Raw genomic sequence first — 22,561 nt, forward strand, 5'->3', positions numbered from 1 at the left:
ACAGACACTCATTGTGTTTTAGGCCGACAGCAGCCATACCTTTTGTGTTAACACTCCACTTCACCCAAGCATGACACTCCAGGCCACTCTATGCCGCACCACTAACGTTTACTCATGCTGAACAGTAGCCACACAGGTGTAAAACATAGCTAAAACAAATTGGCAAAGCCATTAGGTCTCACAGAGGCAAAACCCATTGGCTTTGCTAATGCCTGTTACTGACGATGCCTGTTACTGACGATATGAACAATGATATTATGTTACTTTTACTTTCATTTTCTCTTCTCCTTCTTCCCTTGACAAATTGCTTCTCTGTTGTTTGGACGTTAGAAGGACAGTTTTCATCCACCTGGAGAGATCTCAGTCTTTTTGCAGTTCAAATTAGCTTTGTATTACTTTTGGGAGTCGAAACAAACATTGTGAAGCTTTCTCAATTTCCATTACCCACTCGATCAGATCTATTGTCTCTTTGAAATACTCCTTCTGGAATGCCGCTTTGTGATTCTATGCAGGTATCTGACTCAGCTGAGATTCAGAATGAACCTATTGATGAAATGTGTAGGACATCAACTTTTGGCAAGGGGTTTTGAAGTTCAGTTCTTTATCTTTAGTTTCCTCAATGCATTTCTTTATTATCCTAGGTTCTTTCTAATTTTTTCTGTTTTCGTTAGTCATTGCCATTCACCCATCCACCCCTTACTGTTGGCCTTCAATTAGGAAGAATGCTGGGTAAGGCAGCTTATAATACCACCCACATGGAGCCCAGAATTAACATCTTGATGCACTTATCATTGTGGCTGACAACTAGGTATGAACTCTGGTAACTCCCCTGAATTGTGTTGTGGGTCTATCAACTTTGGAGTCTTTCCTGCTGTAATAGACAGCCTTTCATGAGAAAAGAAAAAAAAGGAAAAATGTACTCTTCAAAAGAAACGGCACACCAATATAAACCTGCAAAGACTCAGACCCTAAATTACTATTATTGTCTGGAAGAGGATTATAAGAAGGGGTGGTTGGGACATTAATATTTGTTATCTGCCAAGCATCCAGAAGAGCTGTGTGAGAAGGGGAAGCTCTGAAAGACTTCGCCTTGTGCTCAGGACTGGTGCCACATGCCTGCTAGTCTCCCTTCTGCTCTTTCTCACTGAGACCTGGTTTAATGACTGCTCTCACACTTCATTTGTTACCTACTGACTACTCTATTCTCAGAAACGACAGACCAGGCAAGATCGGGGAGGTGTTGCGATTATCTTCAGAAACACCCTCCAAATCAAAGCTTCTCACACTACCCTCTTTCGCACCTTTGAATGCCTCTCCCTAGAATTCCAAGTTCATCATGGCTCACCCTTCAGGTTCCATACCATCTACCAACCGCCTGGAAACTGCTCTTCCTTCATGGAGGAATTCATTGACTTCATTAGTGACCAATATTCACAGAGCGACAAGCAGATCTTCCTAGGTGATTTCAATCTCCACTGGGGCCCTTAGGAAGACTCGGCTGCCAACAAGCTTGCAACCTTTCTTTCCGCTAATGATCTTGCACAACGCTGCTCGGAAATTACACATGACAAGGGCTCAATTCTGGACCTTGTGATTTCGAAATTAGACCAGATTACCACTGCTTCACCCATCCATGTGGACTGGTCTGACCATTTCCTCATTCCCTTCTGTTTTCACCTCTCTCACATTTTAACTCTCGGCCAACCCAAAAGAGCCTCTACGTGGTTCCGCAACACAAAAATCATTGATCTTGAGACTCTATGTGATTCTGCTATGCAGTCTCTTCCTAGTCTAGACCCCAATACGGATGTCAACGATCTCACTCCCCTTTGCCTCTCAATACTCGCAGTCGAAATCGACAAGTTTGCTCCACTTCAAAGCAAAAGGAAAAGACCCACCCTATCAGCTCCTTGGTTCAACAAAGCTCTTTATGACGAAAGGAAAAACCTTAGAATCTTAGAGAAGAACTGGAGACAATCTCCATCCACCCCCAACCTCTCTCTTTTACGTTCAGCAAGATCCATATATCACAAACACATCTTCCAGGAAAAAACATCACACTTCAGATCCCTCCTCGATTCAGCTAAAAACAGACCCCAAAACCATTTCGACCTCATCAAAAACCCAAACTGTTCTCCCCAAACCATCAAGCCTGAGGATGCATCAAAGAAAGCAACTGAGTTCGCTATATTCTTCGATCAAAAGGTAAAATCTCTGGTGGAACAGGTCACCCACCCCACCCCCATCGAGAAGCGAAAATCCTTAGTCACTTGGCAGAACTTTGCCGCCATCCTCAAAAGCATCCTTGAAACCAAACCTTACAACCATTCCTCTGACCCCATTCCCAGTGGCATCGCCATTGATTTCTATACTAACACTCTCTCCTACTGGACCAGGCTAGTCAATCTCTTCCTCAGTCAAGGATCCCTCCCAAGCGTCCTCAAAACAGGACAGGTTACCCCCTTTCTAAAAAAAACCTCTGCAGATGCAAATGACCTCAATAACTTCCGCCCCATCACCAATCTCCCTTTTCTTTCAAAGATCCCAGAAAAATGTGTTGCAAAACAACTGTCCCAACACATTATGGACAATAATGTCCTCGACATGTTCCAGTCGGGCTTTATTCAAAACTGCAGCACTGAAACAACCCTGCTGCAAGTGATCGATGATGCGCTGCACATCCTCGATTCAGGGGAATCTTGCCTTCTGATTCTTCTTGACCTCTCTGCAGCTTTTGACACTGTTAATTACAACACCCTCCTTAACATTCTTCAACAGAGAATGGGCGTGGAAGGCACTGTACTCAAATGGTTTGCTCTTTCCTCACAGACAGATCCCAAATGATCAAGATTGCAAATAGTCTCTCGTCTCCACTGGTGGTTGGTTAAGGCGTCCCTCAAGGTTCTATCCTTGCTCCCACTCCATTCAATCTCTATTTGGAACCATTAGGGAACCTTCTAAGCAAATCTGGAATCCTCTACCATCTCTATGTGGATGACACCCAAATCTACCTCAAGGTGTCTTCCCCTCATAATCTCTCACTACTCAGCTCTACTCTCAACACTATTCACAACTGTATGCTAGTTCACCAACTCATTCTCAATACCTCCAAAACGAAATGAAATTCCTCCTCATATCTAGCTCTCTCTCTCCGCCTCCTGTTCAAGCCTGGATGGATCAATCAAATCTACTCAACAGTAAACCCATCATTGTGGATTGCGCTAAATCCTTAGGTGTCATACTTGACAAAAGACTCAACTTCATCTCACACATCAACTCCATGGCCAAGAGCGCACGTTATCAACTGCGACTTTTATGGGGGATTCGTCGGTTCTTCCCAGAGAATGACCTAAAAACCTTGGTCCAATCGCTAGTTCTCTCTAGACTTGACTATTGTAATTCTCTTCTGACTGGCCTTCCCAAATCTCACCTCTCCCCCCTCAAATCCGTCCTCCATTCAGCAGCTCGCTTCATTTCAGGGTCCAAACGAAGTGATCACATCACTCCTATCCTGTCTTCTCTCTGATGGCTTCCCATCGAGGCTAGAGCTATCTACAAAACAGCGTGCATCACCCACAAAGCTTTGCACTCTTCCTCCCCTCGCTATCTGGCGAATAAACTCAAATTGTCTGGAGGCTCAAGACCTTCTCGGAATGCGGAAAAGTTCCTTCTTGAACCCCCCTCCTTCAAAAGAGAAAAACTGTTGGCACTATCGTTCTCAGGTAATGCGGTGAGAACCTGGAACTCGCATCCTCCTTCGCTCCGTGCCATCACCTCCATCCAGATCTTCAGCGGACCTCAAATCTCTTTTATTCCAAAGACACTTTCAGAACTAATTCCCTCCTTCCCAGACCCTGCCAGGAAGTTCCTTAGTCATTGTAAATTTGTCACATATGTTTATATTTTTACTTATACATCCTGTGCTTGCTGTGTTTGAAATTGTGTTCCTTTTGCCTGCGTTGTTTTGATTCTATGGCCTGCTATTGTTCGCCAGGAAGTTCTTTAGTCATTGTAAAATGTGTCATATTTATCTTTACTTGTGCTTATACAGTCTGTTCATGCTATTTGTATTTGCTCTATTCCTGCAACAGTTCTCTCATGTAACGTAACAGGTCCTAGTGTACAGTGCTCTGACACCTTTGGGTAAAGTCCGCGCTTTATAAAAATGCATTAAATAAAATAAATAAATAAAGAGGGGACATCACCCTGTAAAACCAAGATAACCTGCCATGGAACCTAGAGCATCAGCGCCTGCCTGCTTGCCAAATCCAGTGTGCCCTGTGAAGAAGAGGAGAGCGTTGCAGGAGGTGGGGACCCCTACTGAGACGGCTCCATGAGAGAGGTATGAGGGAACTGCTGTAAACCGATCGGGTCGTTGCCCATGTGCAGAACGGATCCGGCGACCCCCATATGCCAGGAGAGGGCCGCTGTGACTGGAGCTATATTGTTAGCACTGAGCGTGAAGTGCCAGCGCTGCAATGCTGTGGTGACCACGCATGCCAGAGGGGGTGTTGTACAATTTGTTGCCGGAGCATCAAGACTTGTTACCGCGTTAATCGACGACCCCTTAAGTTGTGGTGAGGACGCATGTACTAGAGAAGTCTTCCCCTCAGCTGGGAGTATCGCAGCAAACCAATAAACCAGAAGGGACTGCTGGTACCCACATTGCCAGAGTTTCAGGTCTTTACCTGGACAGAAGATTGTGGCTGTGACCGGCTTGTCAAGTCCACATCCGAAGGCCTGCACCTGAAAAATTCCCTGAGGACCATGAAGGACACTGCCTGAGACATTGCACCCTCTGTGGCCTCCAGTCGGGAGCCATAGCATTGAATTCCCCCGCCGTGAGAAGATTGACAAGCCTCATCTTCAAGGAATGGGAGCAGCTCCAATAGCTGGTACAAGCAGTCGCAGGCAGAGCGGTTCGCATTAGTGAGCCATCTTCCAGGTGCTGCAACGTGCACCATGGGCAGCTTGACTTTGCTGAACAGGATACAGAACTTTGAGTGCCCGCAGAGAGAGCACTTGCTGCATCGCTGACTGTTTCTAAACCGCCGTAGCAGGTAAGACTAGAAACTCTTAAGTATGGCCTATTTGTGAGTATTCCCTGGATGCAGCCACCACTGATTGCGGAACAACCCCAAGCACATTATAAGGAAGAGGGTGGGAGAGGGATTTGCCTGACTACTATTAGAGCCCCGACCTCAAGAGGATTGTGTTGTTGCCCATGAATGTCATTATTCCTTTGAATGTGTAGAGTTAGAAATAAAATACTTATAAAAGTAAGCATTGGCTTGGAAATCGATTTATTGATCGTATTGCGTGCACTTTGAGTTATGAGTCATGTTCACTTTTCTAGATCTACACTCACCGCCCCCCTGAGGGAACCTTTGATTGCTCGTCTACAGCTAAAACTGAGAATCAAGTGCAGAAGGGGTACTTTGCTCAGTTGCTCAGGATACATAGTGAGTCGGACTCAAGGACATCAGGAGTAAAATGCATCAACCACCACGGTTGGGCCCTATAGCCCCTGCGTGCCCTCTGACCCTCTGCAAGGGGTTCTGACACCCATGCTCAAAATTCTTCCACTGTTTAAAATAGGAGGATAGAGTTGCAGAGCGACAGGATTGTTGGACCTCACTGCTCTGAAGCCATACTCTCAAATTCCACACCAAGAGAGAGTCAGGAGAGATGAAAGGACCCCTGATTCCGAAGAGGTGAGAGAGACAGTGAGAACCCACAACAAGTTTCTGCTGCCATCTCCTTCAACCATGGAAACCAAGTTCTGCATGGCCAGAATAGAACCATCACCACCACCATCTCCTGCTTGACCTTTAATAATATTCAGAGAATTAGATGAACTGGGGGGATTGCATAAAGATGATGGAGATGAGGCCAAGGTGTTGAGAGGGCATCCACTCCCAAACAAACTGCAGATGGCCATTGACAAAAGACTCTGCACACTTTTTTTTACAAGAGGAAGCAAACAGTTCTGGAAAGGAAGTTTCAAATCTGTTCCAAATGCTGACACTGTCAATACAAGATCTTGGGACACTCACCTGCTCAACCGATCCATCTCATTATTGTTCTTCCGTATTATGTGGATCGCTTTCAAGGACAGAAGATGCTTTTCCGCCCACAAACCCATCCTCATTGCCACCCAATTTCTGGACGAAGATTTTGAACTGCCCTGTCTATTCAAATTGGACATAGAAGTCTTTTTAACTGTCTTTAACAAAACATTTTGTTTCCAAACAAGTGCTTAAAATCCCAATACAGCAATGAAATTTGCTGTCTGCCAAGCCATGCATTCCCTGGACCGGCAGTTTGGGCTGGACTGTTCCCATGAGGCACAGGGTCAGACTGATTTGCATATGGCCATTTCTGAACTGGGGTGGCAGAGTGGGCTAAAGAACGGTGATGGATTAAACCCAGATCTGTTGACTGGGTGTGAGTGTTTGATTGGTTCAGATGCTCCGTCCATCACCACCCCCTTTTGTACCACTTTGTTCGCCATAAGTTGGCAGGGTATGCGCAGACGAGAGTCCCTTGCTCACTTTGCCACTAGATTCAAGCAAGCCGGCTGAAGACCGCTGAAATGCCAGAAACCGGTCCTTGGACGCTTGTTTCCGGTCCAGGGAAAGCATGGCTTGGCAGTTCGGGCTGGACTGTTCCCATGAGGCACAGGGTTAGACTGATTTGCATATGGCCATGTCTGAACTGGGGTGGCAGAGTGGGCTAAAGAACAGTGATGGATTAAACCCAGATCTGTTGACTGGGTGTGAGTGTTTGATTGGTTCAGATGCTCCGCCCATCACCACCCCCTTTTGTACCACTTTGTTCGCCATAATTTGGCAGGGTATGCTCAGACATGAGTCCCTTGCTCACTTTGCCACTGGATTCAAGCAAGCCGGGCTGTAGACGGCTGAAATGCCAGAAACCGGTCCTCTGAAGCTTGTTTCCGGTCCAGGGAAGGCATGACTTGGCAGTTCGGGCTGGACTGTTCCTATGAGGCACAGGGTCAGACTGATTTGCATATGGCCATGTCTGAACTGGGGTGGCAGAGTGGGCTAAAGAACGGTGATGGATTAAACCCAGATCTGTTGACTGGGTGTGAGTGTTTGATTGGTTCAGATGCTCCGTCCATCACCACCCCCTTTTGGACGAACTAATTGGGCTATAGCGTGAGAAACGTGACAAACGATGCTTTGATGAACCTTGAACTCCGTCCGTGAAGTTTGAACACTGAAACTGGCAGCCTGTAAATATCTGAGGAACAATACATACAAACGCTGAAATTATAAGATCCTGGATCTGATGGGCTAAACAAACAGAGGCGTTAAAACACGTGACATGGTAAACGCGAAATCAACCAACCTCATTCCCATCCTGTAGCCGAGACTCACAGCGTTCCCCGTCTGTTTCTACTGGATGATCACAGATTGTTCCAAACTGTAAATCAAAATACGAGTAGATGCTCAAAATGCCAACCTACTACTATGTTGAACAGAAAAATAAATGAAGACCGTACTAAAAACCGCCCGCAATGCACTGACCTTTCACCAAACCAAAACTCTGTAACTCGATCTTTCCGTCTAACTGGCCTTCTTCGGTTCAACTCTAGTGAACGCGACATATGCTCGGATTACGGCGACGGTATAAGCCTCAAGAAAACAATGACGGACTTAAAGCGTGAAACTACAACAGATATAGGCGCCATTACTAAAGGGTGCAATCAGGCCCTGTAAACAAACTAAAACTAAAACTGGCGCCCCAATACATGAAACAGTGTACAAGTGAGTGATGAAAATGACAAAGAGGTGCTCTGAAAGGAAGCAAATCCACCCTGTGCAAGAGATTCATAAAAAAGGATAGTCAAAAACATGTCTAAAAGCAAATGTTACATGTCATTTCCAAAACAATGAATGACATAACCCTTCAGGTAAACTGTAAAAAATATTACGTACACAAAAAATAAACCAAAATCAATCTCATTAGTGTAAGTTGAAAAAAACGGCCTGTATTACTTTCAGTCTAATGCAGTGCTATAAAAAACATCCTAAGTCAACTTTGTCATTGATCCCTTTGGGATCTTGAGTGTTAAGCCTCCTTATCTAATAGATTTCTCTTTGAAGTAAGGTCCTAGTGAGATCTCTCCTGGGGGCAGGTTTGACCATCTTTATAACCTGGAATTTCAACTGAGCTATAGTATGACGATTTTTGTTCCGATGTACTGCTAAACTACTATTGATGTTGCCATTGCGGATTGTACTTTTGTGTTCGGAAATCCAAGTTTTTTCGCTCAGTTTTGCCTATATACAATAGGCCACATCGACACTTGATTGTGTAAATCAAATTAATGGAATTACAATCAGCGTTGTGTTTTGTTTTTATCGTCCCCCCATCTGGAGGTGCTGTATGCTATCGCTGCATATTGCATTATTACAGTGAACTCAATTCTGGCACCTTCTAGTGCCCTTGAAATTTCCCATTGTTTCTGTTAGTTTGGGTTTTAAAATTTATTTTAAATTGCATGATCGTCTGTAAGCAACAATGGGTTTGTTCTTAAAAAGATCTTGAAAATCACTTTCATTGGCTAATATTTTCCATCGATGTTTAATGATCCTTTTAAGTTGCCGAGAACATGTAGAGAATTTTGATACAAATACTTGTCTGTTGACTTCTGTTTTGACTTTGGTTTCTAAAAGACTGTTTCGGGTTCTATTCTCCACCTTCTGAATCGCATGATCCAGGATCGATTCCGGGTAGCCTTTGGATGTATATCTTTCTTTAATGATACAAAACTTTTTTTGTAAAGAAGTATTATCAGAACAGATCCTTTTGGCTCTAAGGAACTGGGAGTACGGAAGATTATAAATTAGACTTCGCGGATGAAAGCTTGTAAATAACAAGGCGTTGTTTTTATCGGTGGGTTTATGATATACTTCTGTGTGTATGTTCCTGTTCTCCAAGGTCACTAATACATCCAGAAAGGATAGAGATTTACAGTTCATTGTGCTGGTGAATTCGATATTCTCATCAAACTGATTCAATTGATAGATTTTGGCGTTCAATAGTTCCAAGCTGTTATTCCACAATCAAAAAATGTCTTCAATGAATCTACAATATAGAAGCAAATTGTCGGACCATTCTTTATCATTGTAAATAAAGGAATCCACAAAGTTAGCCATGTAAGTATTAGAGTACGCCAGGGCCCCGGCAAAACCCATAGATGTACCTTTTAGTTGCAGAAAAATGTGTTGTCCCGTTCAAAAAAGCTGTGATAAAGACAAAAATGTAATATCTCAAGTATGAATACTTTATCAGCTCCTATACAATTTTGCTGTAGATGGATTTTCCAACCTTACAGATGAAGCGAAGCTACCAATGGCGCCATCATTTTTAGAACAGTCCCGGGGCTGATCATATTCCGAAAGGAAGCACCAGTAACTGAAAATCATCGCCCCACAGACAGAACTGTAGGAATTTCTGAAGTCATAAGATAGGCATCCTATGAATCCACTTTGAATCAGTAATCTCCCTTCACTTCACTATAAGTGGAATTTCATTTTGGAATATTTCCATTCTGCAAGACATTTTTGATAGCTTTGATGAGTCCTCTCAGATCAATACATCCTGAATTTCCAGGATGGCTTTGGGACCAAAAAGACAACAGAATAGCACCCTTCTCTTCTCTTTGCTCTTCCTTGAGAAACAGTCATATTGCTTCCTTTAACAGTAGAATTTGGACAGCATCAAACATAGCTTCCTTTTTTGTAGGACAAGGTATAATTATGGTCTCCATCTCCTGAGGAGGAGAGAAAAACTATCTTGTAGCCCATATTATTACCTCCAAACTTCAGGCATCGAAAGTGGATCTTTCACAGGCTGGAATGAACTCGCACTGGGAAACACCCTCCCTCAGCATAGTCAGAACCGCTGCAGCTTGTTTGGAGACATGGACTTGTATTTTGGGTCTGAGGAGCTTGTTCCTCTGTCTCCTAGAGAATTCTGAATATTGCTATTGTGTTTTCTTGGATGTCTGACAAAAGGGCGACTTCTATGAGGACTGGGAAATTTTAGAAAGTGTCAAAGGGTGCCTGAAAGACGAGGAATGCTTCTTCTCCTTAAAAAGGCATTGAAGCTTGTCTTTAAGCTCTGCTCCAAACAAATGTGCCCCTCAAAAGTCATATACATGGCAGTCGACTTCTGAGAAGCATCTGTGCACCACTCCCTAAGGTGCAAATTCCTACTGGCACCCACAGTAGCACCTTCAGCATGGACAGAGGCACGGACCACATCAAAAGTAATGTCTGGGATAAACTATATGATTCTGGATTGCTTTCAACTATTCTGAGCGCTCAGACTGGTCCTGAACTACCTTGAATAGTTTTTAACGTCTGAAATCAAGGATTGACTGGCATATGCCCCACAGATGCTTGCTCTCATTGATGAATGTGCCCTAGCATAACTCTTTTTTAGGGCCAAGTCAATCTTTTTTCTGGTTGGTCATTCAAGATCTAGACTTCAGTATCAGAATTACGCCCAACAAGACTGGGGACCATATAATCCACTATTAATGTATCTGGTAACTTATTTTCTACATCCTCCAAAGTATAAAGTTTAGACATAAATCTAAGGGCCAAGGTCTTATCCAGGTACTTCACTTCACACATGAGGACATCCAAAACATACTGCCAGATGGGCAAACCCAAGGCGGGCATTTTAACAAACTGCCTGAGAACCGTATCTGTAGATGTTGAGGGCAATTCTTCCTCAGGGAATCCCATATTACTACGGATTCTGATCAAAATATCAGGCAAAGTCTACTTAGTAACTCAAAATATGTATAAAGGAGCACTCCTATGGTTTGTTTAAATAATAATTATTTCTTATCAAAAGAAAGACTAGGCGTGCTACAGGGGCGGCCACACTGTCTGAATGTGCCATTAATCATAACATTTCAATATTCAAGTTCTTTCAAACCTGGCCACTGTGCACTGTTGCCTAAAACAGTTGTAGGATTTTTAATAACTGTTCTTTTTTTATACCAATAGATTCAAAAGCATGTAAACTGACAAACATTAAATCATTAAAACATCAATGAATGTCCATATAACATATAAACATGTTTAATTTGTTCCTATCACAAATTTGTTTCTTTGGTGAATTTTTAAGCTTTCCATCACAAATGTAGTGTTTCAAGAAAAACGCCCAATGCATTTCGGGCCACACGGCCCTTCTTCCGGGGCTAAATCTGTAAATAAAGTGAACATACTTTCATGTAATAACTGTTCTTTTTTTGGTATAAAAAAAGTTCAGTTAATTAAAAATCCTACAACTGTTTTAGGCAACAGTGCACAGTGGCCAGGTTTGAAATAACTTGAATATTGAAAGTCTACTTCGTAACATATTTGCCCTTATTTATTTATTTATTTATTTAACGAGTTTTGTATAGCGCGAACAAGACCCTTGGGTATCAGAGCGCTTTACATTGCATGAGGTAGCATGGAGACAAATCTTGTATAGTGCAGCTATACACGGTTCGGAAAGGAGTGAAGTATCCTTAGGCTTAGAAAGAGACATAGCCTCCAATACAGTGTGTCTAATTTTGTCCTCCGATCAGTAACGGCTGCTACTGGATGGGAGGTGGTGAGGCGGTAGGGAGGGAATGAAAAAAATGAAAGAACTAACCTGGAATGGCCGGACACCACCTCTCCTCCGTCCTTATCTTCCTTCATCCTGTCTCTAGGCCCAGGCGGCAGCAGGAAGCACCCAGACACACAGGCTCCCCTGAGCAAATCACACCACTGCAATGCAGCATTGTGATTCGTCTAAGCACCGTGCACACTTAGGGAGTGCAAACCACTCCTCTCCCTGCTCTGACCAGCCCTGCCCCACCACTGACTGAAATAGGAAAAATTATATGATAATAACGAAACGTTATTATCATTTTATTTTTCCTTTTGAGCAGTGAGGCAACGCTCTTCCTCATTAGCGGAGGAACCACCACTGGTCTCCAATCCCTCCTCTTCCTTGCCTCTATGATGTTTTTTAGGCAGAGGAGAGCAGAAACCAGAAGAAGAATCTGAAGGTAAGTTATATTTCTTGCAACATGGCCACCTTTGGTCATTAGACCTTTCTTTATGTTCTCATCTCCTAAGCTTCCCAGAATTCCTGTGTGCATTCTACTTTAAACTTGAGTGTTTCACTCTGGTCAGTTGATGGTCTGGTCAGCTGGTAAGGTGTAACGCTATGCTGTGCTTTCCTAATAAACCTATCTTACAACCTACTAAGAAGTGTCTTGCTGTATACACATTTGTTTACAACATTTTGGCGACGATTTAGCTGACCAGACCACACTGGCGTAGCTAGGGGGGGGCGGTGGTGCGGTCCGTCCCAGGCAACACTATTTTCAGGGCGGCGGCCTCTTGGCACTGATGTCCCATGGCGGCGGCCTTTATAATTTATTTGGGGACACTGACACAATGTTCCCAAATACATTATAAAGGCCGCCATCAGTGCTGCGTGCCGCGCGGTCATTTTGCCGCCCCTACTAGTGAGCTATGTACAGTCCACCCCCACACACGCTTGCTGTTGTGACTGTCTGTTGTGCAAAAACCGCGAGACGGGAGCAGTCGGCGGATGCTGCTGACAGCTGCGGCCCCCACGTAATGGAGGGCTGCTGATCAGGCGGGAAACAGTGGATTGGCTGGCGGGGCACGGCTGGGACGACGGCGTGGCCCCTGTGCATCGGCAGCCTGTGACCGAGTTGCCGAGGCTGGGAGGCCTAACTGTTTGTTGATTGGCCCCATAATCCCAGCGAGGTGGAAGCGGATGTCTGCAGACCCCGGTGAGGCATCCTGCTCTGCAAGGGAGTTCCGACCGGAGCGGGTGCGGAGGCATGCCGCTGCCTAGCCGTGTTGAGGTGAATGAGGCTATGGGACATGTCATACGCCATAGTGGGGCCCAGGGATCTGGCGGTCAATGCCTGTGTGCAGCTGAACGCCTGGAGGATCGTGGCGAATGTGCCCCGAAATCCAGCCTACGTAAGACCCTGGACCCTGAAGAGCCGACCACCGGCTGGTGGTGTGGCGGCTCTGGGGACTGGACTCTGCTGCTAGAAAACTATGTAAATTGAGGGGAACATTTTTGGAGTCGAAAATGTGAACATTTATTTGCCTTAGAAAGTAATTATGTTTAACTCATACGTACTCACACGACTACATAAAAACAAATATGCCTTTGTTATAGTGAACATCGTTCCGCAAATGCTCAACGTTTACCACCGAGGAAACCCATTCTAGAAAAAAAGCATGACTTTGGCACTCTTGGCTGGCAAAGGTGGTGAGAAAATAAGAAATAATAGGAAATCGAATTACGCCTGCACAGAGAGGCCCCTTGTGACATGCAGTATAATTTGCACAGGGTTCTTGTGAATGCTTCAGATGCTGTCAGGGCTCGTCCGGCCTGTAGGGAGACAGGCCAGAGCTTTAAAACAATCAGCACTGCTGGGGAAAAGTCAGTAACACGATATACCAGTAGGTAGTAAGTCCCTGGACCCTGAGGAGCCGACCACCAGCAGGTGGTGCGGCGGCTCTGGTGACTGGACTCTGCTGCCTGGCTGCCCGCCCAGGCCTAGATTGCCTTGGGGCCCACTGTGTGCCACAGCGGCGACGTATTCCCTGGGGTGAGAAGATGCAGTGATTTGGTACTGATGCATTGAAGTGTGGGAGAGTGTCTGTGGCCTTCTACCCGAGGATAAATATTTTTTGCCTGCCGTCTGAGTGTGCACGTGGGCATACGGTCTCGCTACGCTGCAGGGTGTGGACTGATGTGTTTTCAGTTGCCTGCCAACAGACTTGGGTCCCCAGGAAATGCTGCCGCCGGCCGCCAGCCGAGTTTGACTGTGCCCCCTAACCTCTACACACGGACATTAAACTGATAACTGATAACCACCTGCCTCTCGTGGCCAGCCCTCTTGCGAACCTACCCAGGGAGAGACCGGCTCGCGCACAGCTTCCCCTTACAACCTACTGGAGTGTCTTGCTGTATACGCATTCCTTTACAACATAATCCTCCTCAGTATTATGGCTTTTAGCTGAATGTTTCCCCATAAAGATGTCAAGAAATAAAACAGCCAACAGTCAACAGCAACCGGAAAGCAGTACTCAGCAAACATGCCCAGGCTGCAAAGTGACAAAATAACAGGGTGAAATGCTAAGGGGGGCTTGGGTGGGGGCAGCCGACCGCAGGGAGGTCCCCCGCCCGGGCGATTTGGGAGGGCTGCGGGGGGGGCAGGGTTGAAGCTCAGAACATTCTAGAATGTTTTGGGCTATTTTTAGTAGTTTTAGTAGCCTTGGCTATATAGGGCCCTGGCTCCTCCTCCCAGCCACCATTTTAGGTTTGGTGACCTGGTGGCTGGGAGGTTAGCTTGTGAATAAAATTTGTCATAGTTTTAGTGTGTTCGCCTTTAGTAAATTTTGTTTTTCAAGCTAGCGTTTTTCTTACCGTTTCATCATAGAGGATTTTCGTGTTTTGGAAGCATTGCGCTTACTCTCTGAGGCCGGCAGAATGGATTTAGTGGTTGGCGGGGGGCCGGCGCGTCCCCAGCGTCAGGCCTCTGCTGGGGTGGCTGCGGTGGTTGCGGCGTGCTCCTCACCGAAGAAGCGCCGGGCGGGTCAGGTGATTGAAAAGGGCCGGTCTCGCATGAGGAAGCCGGCCCCTTCTGAGGCAGCGCGCGCTGTTTCGGGGGGGGGGACGTTTTGTTATGCCCGGCGTGCATCCGCCTGTAACTGTGGAGGCGGGGGGGGCCATTTGAGATGCCGGTAGCGGAGCAGTCGGCTTTCGCGTCTCGCCCGCAGGTGAGGGGCGTTGAAGTACTGTCGTTAAAGCCGGGCTCCAAGTGGGGAGGGAGGAGAGGATCCAGGAAGCGCTCCGCCTCTGACCCTGTGACAGAGCGTTTGTCTGTGCCGGTTTCAAGTTTTTCGAAGCGTGGGGCACGCAGAGGGTCTTTACAGCTGGGTGATGGGCAGGTCTCATGCCAGGGGATGTTGCAGCTTGTTGAGCCGAATTGTGTGGGGCAATTTGCAGCTGATACACAGTTTGTGGAGGTGAGGAGTAGGGGCGGTCAGGAGACAGGTGGGGCGGGGGGCCATGGGGAGTTTGTTCTTCAAAGTGGTCAGGTTTTTTCGGGCCCTGATTCAAGGATAGCGCTTTACAATGAGGAGGGGAGTGTTGGCAGCCCTTTGTTGTTTTCAACTCCTGCTTCTCAGGGAGTTCCATTGTCTGTGTTGGGGAATTCCAGAGGCGAGGGTGAGTGGGCTCAAATGGGGGTAGGGGATTCTAGTTCTGGGGTCCTTTTTGAAGCGGAAGGTACATCCGCTGGGTCTGGTGGTTCAATTTTAGGTGCTCAGAATGATTTACAAACTTTTCCTGTTGATGCGCAGCAATTGGTTCCTTGTTCTTCTCTTCATGGTGGTGTGGGGCAGGTTGCGAGTTTTCGGGATCAAGGGTTGCACGCTGCCAGTGGAGAAGGGGATGTGGCTTTCATGGGAACAAGGGATGCCAGCAAGTCATGTTTTTCTCTTCAGGGCGAGGGTAGGGTTGGGAAGGAAGGGCCAGCAGTTTCTAGGTTTTCTGGGACTTGGCAGAATGTGCCTGAGGTTGCCTTTGGAGATGTGGTGCCTGGCACTTTTTCTCACTATAGTGGTGGTTTTGGGCAGGTAGGCGGTTTTTCATTTAAGGGGCCTTCCAGGACTGTTCCTAATTGGTCGGGGGGTACGGGTGGCCCCCAATTTGAGGCGCATCACTCTGGTTTAGACAGTTTTGGTCATGGGCTTGTGGATCATGGTGGGGCACGGAGGCAGGATGAAGAACAGGCAATGTCGAAGGGGTTGTTGCGTGGAGGTGATTCTGCGGCGCTTTCCGATACTAGATTGGATTGGAGTGATGAAGACGATGTGGTAGGTACTTCTCCGGTGAGGGAGGTGCCTCTGAGAAGTTTTGGTAGGGGATTGGCATTTGATAGGTTGCAGGAGAGGTCAGTTGGTACTGTGGTATTGCAGCGGCCAGAGCTTGTGGCAGGTGTTATGACTAGGGAACCCAGCACACTAGTCCAAACTTTTTCTTTAGAGGAGGGGGATCGGTGCGGCGGTCCAGACTCTGTATGGCGTGGCCCAGCCCAGCTTCGCCGAGGTGAAGTGAGGAAAGCGCCTAGCGCGGCCCTTTCTGTTCCACCGAGGGAGCCCGTCGCGGTCAGCACATGCAGGTCTGGCGCGATCTCGCTGGCCCCGCCGAATAGCAGGTCTAGGTGGTCCACCTTACCATTGGCTATGGAGCTACAGAGTCAATGCATGGGGAGGTACAGGCGGGTACAGTCTGCTCCCCCGCCAGGAGGATCTTCTAATCAGTTTAAGAGTAATGTTGTTGATGAAGGGTTGGGTAAGACCCGAAGTGTTACTTTCCCTCCTGATATGGAGGCGGTGGTGTTGGATTATGACGACGATACTCCTGAAGAAGGTGAACTGCGTGAGGTGGATGGGGGGAGCCCTCTAATGTGTCTCGTAGTGTTTTTCAGAACCAGAAAGTATCAAGGCTAGTTCAGGAAAGACGAGAGCACGGCCCGCCAGTTAGGGCTCCTCGAGGGCGGGCTACGCTTGATGTTTCAACAACACGGGCGGAATCTGTGCGAGCCATTTCTCTGTTGCCAGGTGAGAAGCCAGTTACACAGGCCAAACCTACAATGCTGTCTGTGGGGACGGCAGTGGTTGGTTTTGCTGGGGTTGGTGAAGGGAGGTTATCGAAAGGGAGGTATGTGCTGTGGGCACGGATGAAGTTTTTGGGTCTGCAGGCAAAGTTGAAAGTAGTACAAATACTGAGGCTGCTGGAGGCGTTAAGGAGACTCTTGACAGCAAGGAATTGAAGATTAAAAAATTGCCTTACATGGGTGTTACTAAACCTTTGGGCGCTCATTTAATGTTGTCTACAAAGGAGCGCATTTGGAAGGGTGAGTATGTTGAAATACTGAAACTCCTCCATCGTGAAGTACGATCAAAGGAGGGTTCTAAGGAGGAGGAATATGAGCTTGCAAAGCGTCCAAGAGTTCCGTTAACTATTGAGAATTGGACAGCAGCATTTCTTATATATGCAAGTGTGTACTGTGAAAAGTTTCCAGAGCGCAGCATATCTATTTTTAAATACATGGATGTCATTCGGAAGGCGCAATTAACTGGAGGGGGATGTGCTTGGGCCCAATATGATGAAGAATTTAGGGCTAGGATGGCATGGGATCCAGAGGCTAAATGGGGGGAGCTGGATACGGATTTATGGCAGCATACGATGGGGGCTGCCTCAGGGGGTAAGACAATTTTTACAGCCAGTGGTCTACCCTTGATTTACCGGCCCTTTCAAGGCAAGCCCACCCGTGGTGGGGTGGGGAGTGCGTCCAATACACAGTCAGGAAGTGGCACATGCTGGGAATTTAACAAGGGGTCGTGTAGTAGAGAATATTGCAAGTATAGGCAGGAATGCTGCGGATGTGGTAGACGACACCCCTTGGTTAGATGTTGGGGTTACAAACCAGCGGGTGGCCAGCTAGGGAATCAGTCAAATGCAGGAGGTTCTGGGACGTCCCAGCAGTTTCAAGGGGGTCGAGGAGGTAGAGGTGCACAGGGTACTGGGCCCAAAGGCTCATACGCCAGTTAAGCTGGCGCAGTCACAGCTTGCCCTTCAGGAATTTGAGGATGTAGGTGTTAAACAGAGATTGCTGGAGGGTTTTCAATTTGGTTTTCATTTAGGCTATTTGGGACCAAGGCAGAGACGTTGGGCTGACAACTTGAAGTCAGCATCTGAACATAGTGTAGTGGTGCAAGAAAAATTGAATAAGGAGGTACATGAAGGAAGGATGGCAGGCCCTTTTCATGAGTGGCCGATCCGTGACCTGATTATTTCACCTATTGGTGTGGTCCCCAAGAAGGAGGCGGGGCAATTCAGACTTATTCAACATTTATCATGGCCGGAGGGGTCATCTGTTAATGATTTTATTGATACGGATGCTTCTTCAGTTTCATATTCCTCATTTGACGTGGCCATGTCACTTGTTGTGACCGCGGGCGCAGCTGCTGAGATGGCTAAGTGTGACATTAAGTCTGCTTTCCGACTGCTTCCAGTCCATCTAGATGATTGGAGTCTTCTGAGTATCCATTTTGACGGGAATAGGTAGGTGGACAAAGCATTGCCGATGGGTTGCTCCATATCATGTGCCCTTTTTGAATGTTTCAGCACCTTTTTACAGTGGCATTTTACACACCAGTCTGGTCATTCACTGGTAACGCACTATCTAGATGATTTCTTCTTTGTTGGGTCCCCGGGCTCCGCGGAGTGCCAGACAGCTTTGGACACTTTCCAAGGGCTCATGGAGAATTTGGGGGTGCCCTTGGCTCCTGAGAAAACAATGGGCCCTGCCACAATCTTGTCTTTTTTGGGGATCGAAATCGATTCAGTGGCAATGCAAGCTTGCTTGCCAGATGATAAAAATGTGAAGATGTTGGAGTTGTTGGGTGTTATGTTGACAAAACGGAAGGTGTTTGTGAAAGAAATTCAAGTGCTATTGGGACACCTCAAATTTGCTTACATGGTGGTGAGATCAGGAAGGACTTTTTGTCGCAGATTAGGCAGGGCTCTGGCAGGACAGCATTTGCCTCACCACCGTGTACGTATGTCAGCGGGTGTCAAAGAAGATTTGCGTACGTGGGAATTTTTTCTCACTTCCTTTAACGGTTTGCCTTTGGTGAGAGATGTTGGTTTTCAATGGGATGTGCAAATGTTTTCTGATGCTGCAGGCAGTGAGGGTTTTGGACTGTACTGGAATGGTAAATGGTGTGCGGAACACTGGCCTGAGGATTGGTTGAATGGTGGTCGGAGTATTACTTTTTTGGAGCTTTTTCCTTTGCTGGTTGCCTTGTCTCTTTGGGGGGAGGATTTGGCACACAAAAAAGTTCTTTTCCGCGTTGACAACATGGCTGTGGTGGAGATTGTGAATCGGCAATCTGCCAGAGATGAACAGGTATTGAAACTCATGAGAGTCTTTGTGCTGGGCTGCTTGAAACATGACATTAACTTTCTCGCTTTGCACATTCCTGGTGTGGACAATGACATAGCGGATGCTTTGTCTCGTTCGCACTGAGAGAGATTCCATGGACTGGCCAGGGAGGCGGACTCATCACCAACCCCGATGTCGATACATCTGTGGCACGTAGGCAACGTTGGGTCTTACAACTGGTGGTAGGTTCTTTATCAGTGTCTACGCGTTCTGCTTATTCTTTGGCCTGGAAGGAGTTTTTGGAATCTGGAGCTTCTAGGCGTGAAGAGGTTTGGCGTCGTTCTGAGGATGTAGTTAAGTTTATTTTGGACCTCATGGACAAGGGTCTGTCTAGAGTGACTATTTCAGGAAAGTTGGCGGGCATTTCCTTTATGGGTAAATTGTTTTGGGGTTATTCCCCCTCTGCTGGTGAGATTGGCAGGAGAATGCTTGAGGGTTGGGCCAGAGAACAGGGGAGTAATAGAAGGTTGAGGGCTCCATTATCTTGGCAGACTCTGGCGCGTTTATTAGCAATTTTGCCCTCTGTTTGTACAGATGACTTCGAGGCCTGTTTGTTTGCCATGTTATTGGCTTTTATGTTCTTTGGTGCTTTTCGGGTATCTGAGTTGTTGGGTTCTAAATCCAAGGGAGGGATTTGTTGGCGAGATGTTTTTTGCTCAGAGGAGGGTGTTCATGTGTGGCTGGCTAGCTCTAAAACTGATCAGAAGAAGTTGGGTAAAGGAGTGTGGTTGGAGGTGAATTCCCCTAGAGTTACATGCCCATTGCTGTTGGCTCGTCGTTGGCATTCCTTATCAGGGGGTGGTGATGATGATCTTGTGTTTCAGCATATTAATAAATCTCCTGTTACAGCCTATCAATTTCGCATGGTCCTGCGTAAGGCTTTACAGCGCATTGGTTTGGATGGGGAGCTTTACGGTACGCACTCTTTTAGGATTGGCGCTGCAACTGAAGCGTTTAATAGAGGTTGGTCACAGGGGGATATCATGAGGTAGGGGCGATGGTCATCAAGGTGCTTTCAGCGATACGTGAGAGGTGACGCGGAGGAGGCGCATGCGTCATCTTCCTTTGCATGAGCATTTACTGTTTTTTCTTTTTCAGGTTCAGTTGCTGGGCCCCGATCTCAAGCGGTGACGGTTTGGATTGTGGGGCACTCGTTCCTGAAATGGGCCCGGGTTCAAGCGGCCCAAAGTTATTTTGGAGAAACATTGGGTTTTAATGTCAGAATGTTTAATATTGTTTGGAAAGGTAAAGGTGGGATGCTCTGGAGGTCACTGATTACATGCCTTAATAACGGTATGGTGGGGGGTTGCAGCCCGGACATATTAGTGATCCATTTGGGTGAGAACGATCTTTGCGCAACTAAGGGTGTGGTTCTGTTGCGGGCCATCAAGAAGGATTTGGCGCTTATTAAGGAGCATTGGGCTGGCTGCCATGTTTTTTGGACGGAATTGATGCCACGTAGGTTTTGGAGAGTAGCAGTGAATCCTAGAGCGATTGATCGAGCCAGGAAGAAGGTGAATGCTGAGGTTTCTAGATTTTGCCGTCAGCTTGGTTTTGGGAGAGTTTCTCATAAAGAGATTCGTTTTGAGTTGGTAGAGTTCTTCAGGGATGATGGGGTCCACCTTTCCAGAGTAGGTATGGATTTGTACTTGTTGGAGTTACGAGAGGTTTTGGCAAGGTCTTTGACGATGCAACAGTGTTTTTTGCAGGTATTTTCTCTTTTTCTTTTCCTACTGGGGGGGCAGTAAGGGGGGGGTAGTCCCCCCCCCACCTTCCTGGGTGGCGGGGTCTAGTTGTTTCAGGGCTGTTTGTGTCAGATTTTGGTGATTAATGGTCAGGTTTGTTTATCGTCAGGAAACGATGAGTTGGTCATTGGTTGACCGTTTAGACGTTTTGGGGGGGTTTGACAGGGGTGAAGGGTCAGGCAGGCGATTGGTTTATGGAGGGCCTGGTATTCATAATGTTATTTGGGTTGTTGATGACGTAATGTTTTATAATGATGACGACATGTTTTATAATAATGACGTTATGTTTATATGATGATGTAATGTTTTATAATGTTGTAATGTTTGAATTGTTGTATTGTATGGGTGGGGGAGGGGCCATGAAATTTTAAGGGAGGGGGTGGGGGCGGGGTTTAGGTTTATTTATTTATTTAGTGAGGATTAGTTTTGGAAGGCTTTGCCAAGGTTTAATATTTGTAATGTGCACCTGTTCCTAATAAAGCGGCCTTTACCACATTCAAGCCTTTTGATCTGCTTTAACCTCCCCCCTCGCCCTCCCTCCCAAGGGGGACTTGGGGGGGGGCAGCCGACCGCAGGGAGGTCCCCCCCGGGCGATTTGGGAGGGCTGCGGGGGGGGCAGGGTTGAAGCTCAGAACATTCTAGAATGTTTTGGGCTATTTTTAGTAGTTTTAGTAGCCTTGGCTATATAGGTCCCTGGCTCCTCCTCCCAGCCACCATTTTAGGTTTGGTGACCTGGTTGCTGGGAGGTTAGATTGTGAAAAAATGTTCCCCCCCTCGCTCCCATTCCTTTTTTCATTAGTGCAGATTTTCTTTTTTCCGTTTACTTTATATTTTTGTCATCCCCCTTTCTTTTTCGTATATTCCCCCCTTTTTTCTCTTCATTTGGATGGCTTTTTTCTTTGGAGCAGGTGTGCAGGGGATTTAATTTGTAATTGTCGCTTGGAACAGGTGTGGTGCGGGGGCTAGTTGTTTCAGGGCTGTTTGTGTCAGATTTTGGTGATTAATGGTCAGGTTTGTTTATCGTCAGGAAAGATGAGTTGGTCATTGGTTGACCGTTTAGATGTTTTGGGGGGGTTTGACAGGGGTGAAGGGTCAGGCAGGCGATTGGTTTATGGAGGGCCTGGTATTCATAATGTTATTTGGGTTGTTGATGATGTAATGTTTTATAATGATGACGTATTTTTATAATGATGACGACATGTTTTATAATGATGACGTTATGTTTATATGATGATGTAATGTTTTATAATGTTGTTGTAATGTTTGAATTGTTGTATTGTATGGGTGGGGGAGGGGCCATGAAATTTTAGGGGAGGGGTGGGGGCGGGGTTTAGGTTTATTTATTTATTTAGTGAGGATTAGTTTTGGAAGGCTTTGCCAAGGTTTATTATTTGTAATGTGCACCTGTTCCTAATAAAGCGGCCTTTTCCACATTCAAGCCTTTTGGTCTGCTTTAACCTCCCCCCGCTCGCCCTCCCTCCCAAAGCTGTGTTTAAATAAGCGTGTCAATTACCAAATGCCGAGCATCTGCATCTCTTCCATGGTTGATAAACTCATTCCAACGTGCATGCTCGTAGACCACTGCAATACATATGCCCAAAAAACGGAGACACCAGGGGCTGCGCAATTACAGAAACATGCAGGAACAAGGGCCGTGCAATCCCAGAAAGAAGCATCCCCTCAGAATGCGCAAAGCACTCGATTAAAGTGCCCACCG

At 46.5% G+C, this 22,561-nt stretch overlaps 1 protein-coding gene across 2 annotated transcripts in view; it reads left to right on the plus strand.

Moving 5' to 3' along the window:
- The window catches only part of FBXO25 (F-box protein 25), an 823,789-nt gene that overhangs the window by 244,707 nt on the left and 556,521 nt on the right, over positions 1–22,561 (plus strand). The window lies entirely within an intron of this gene.

The sequence above is a fragment of the Lissotriton helveticus genome, chromosome 6 (assembly GCF_964261635.1).
Source record: "Lissotriton helveticus chromosome 6, aLisHel1.1, whole genome shotgun sequence".
Taxonomy (NCBI): domain Eukaryota; kingdom Metazoa; phylum Chordata; class Amphibia; order Caudata; family Salamandridae; genus Lissotriton; species Lissotriton helveticus.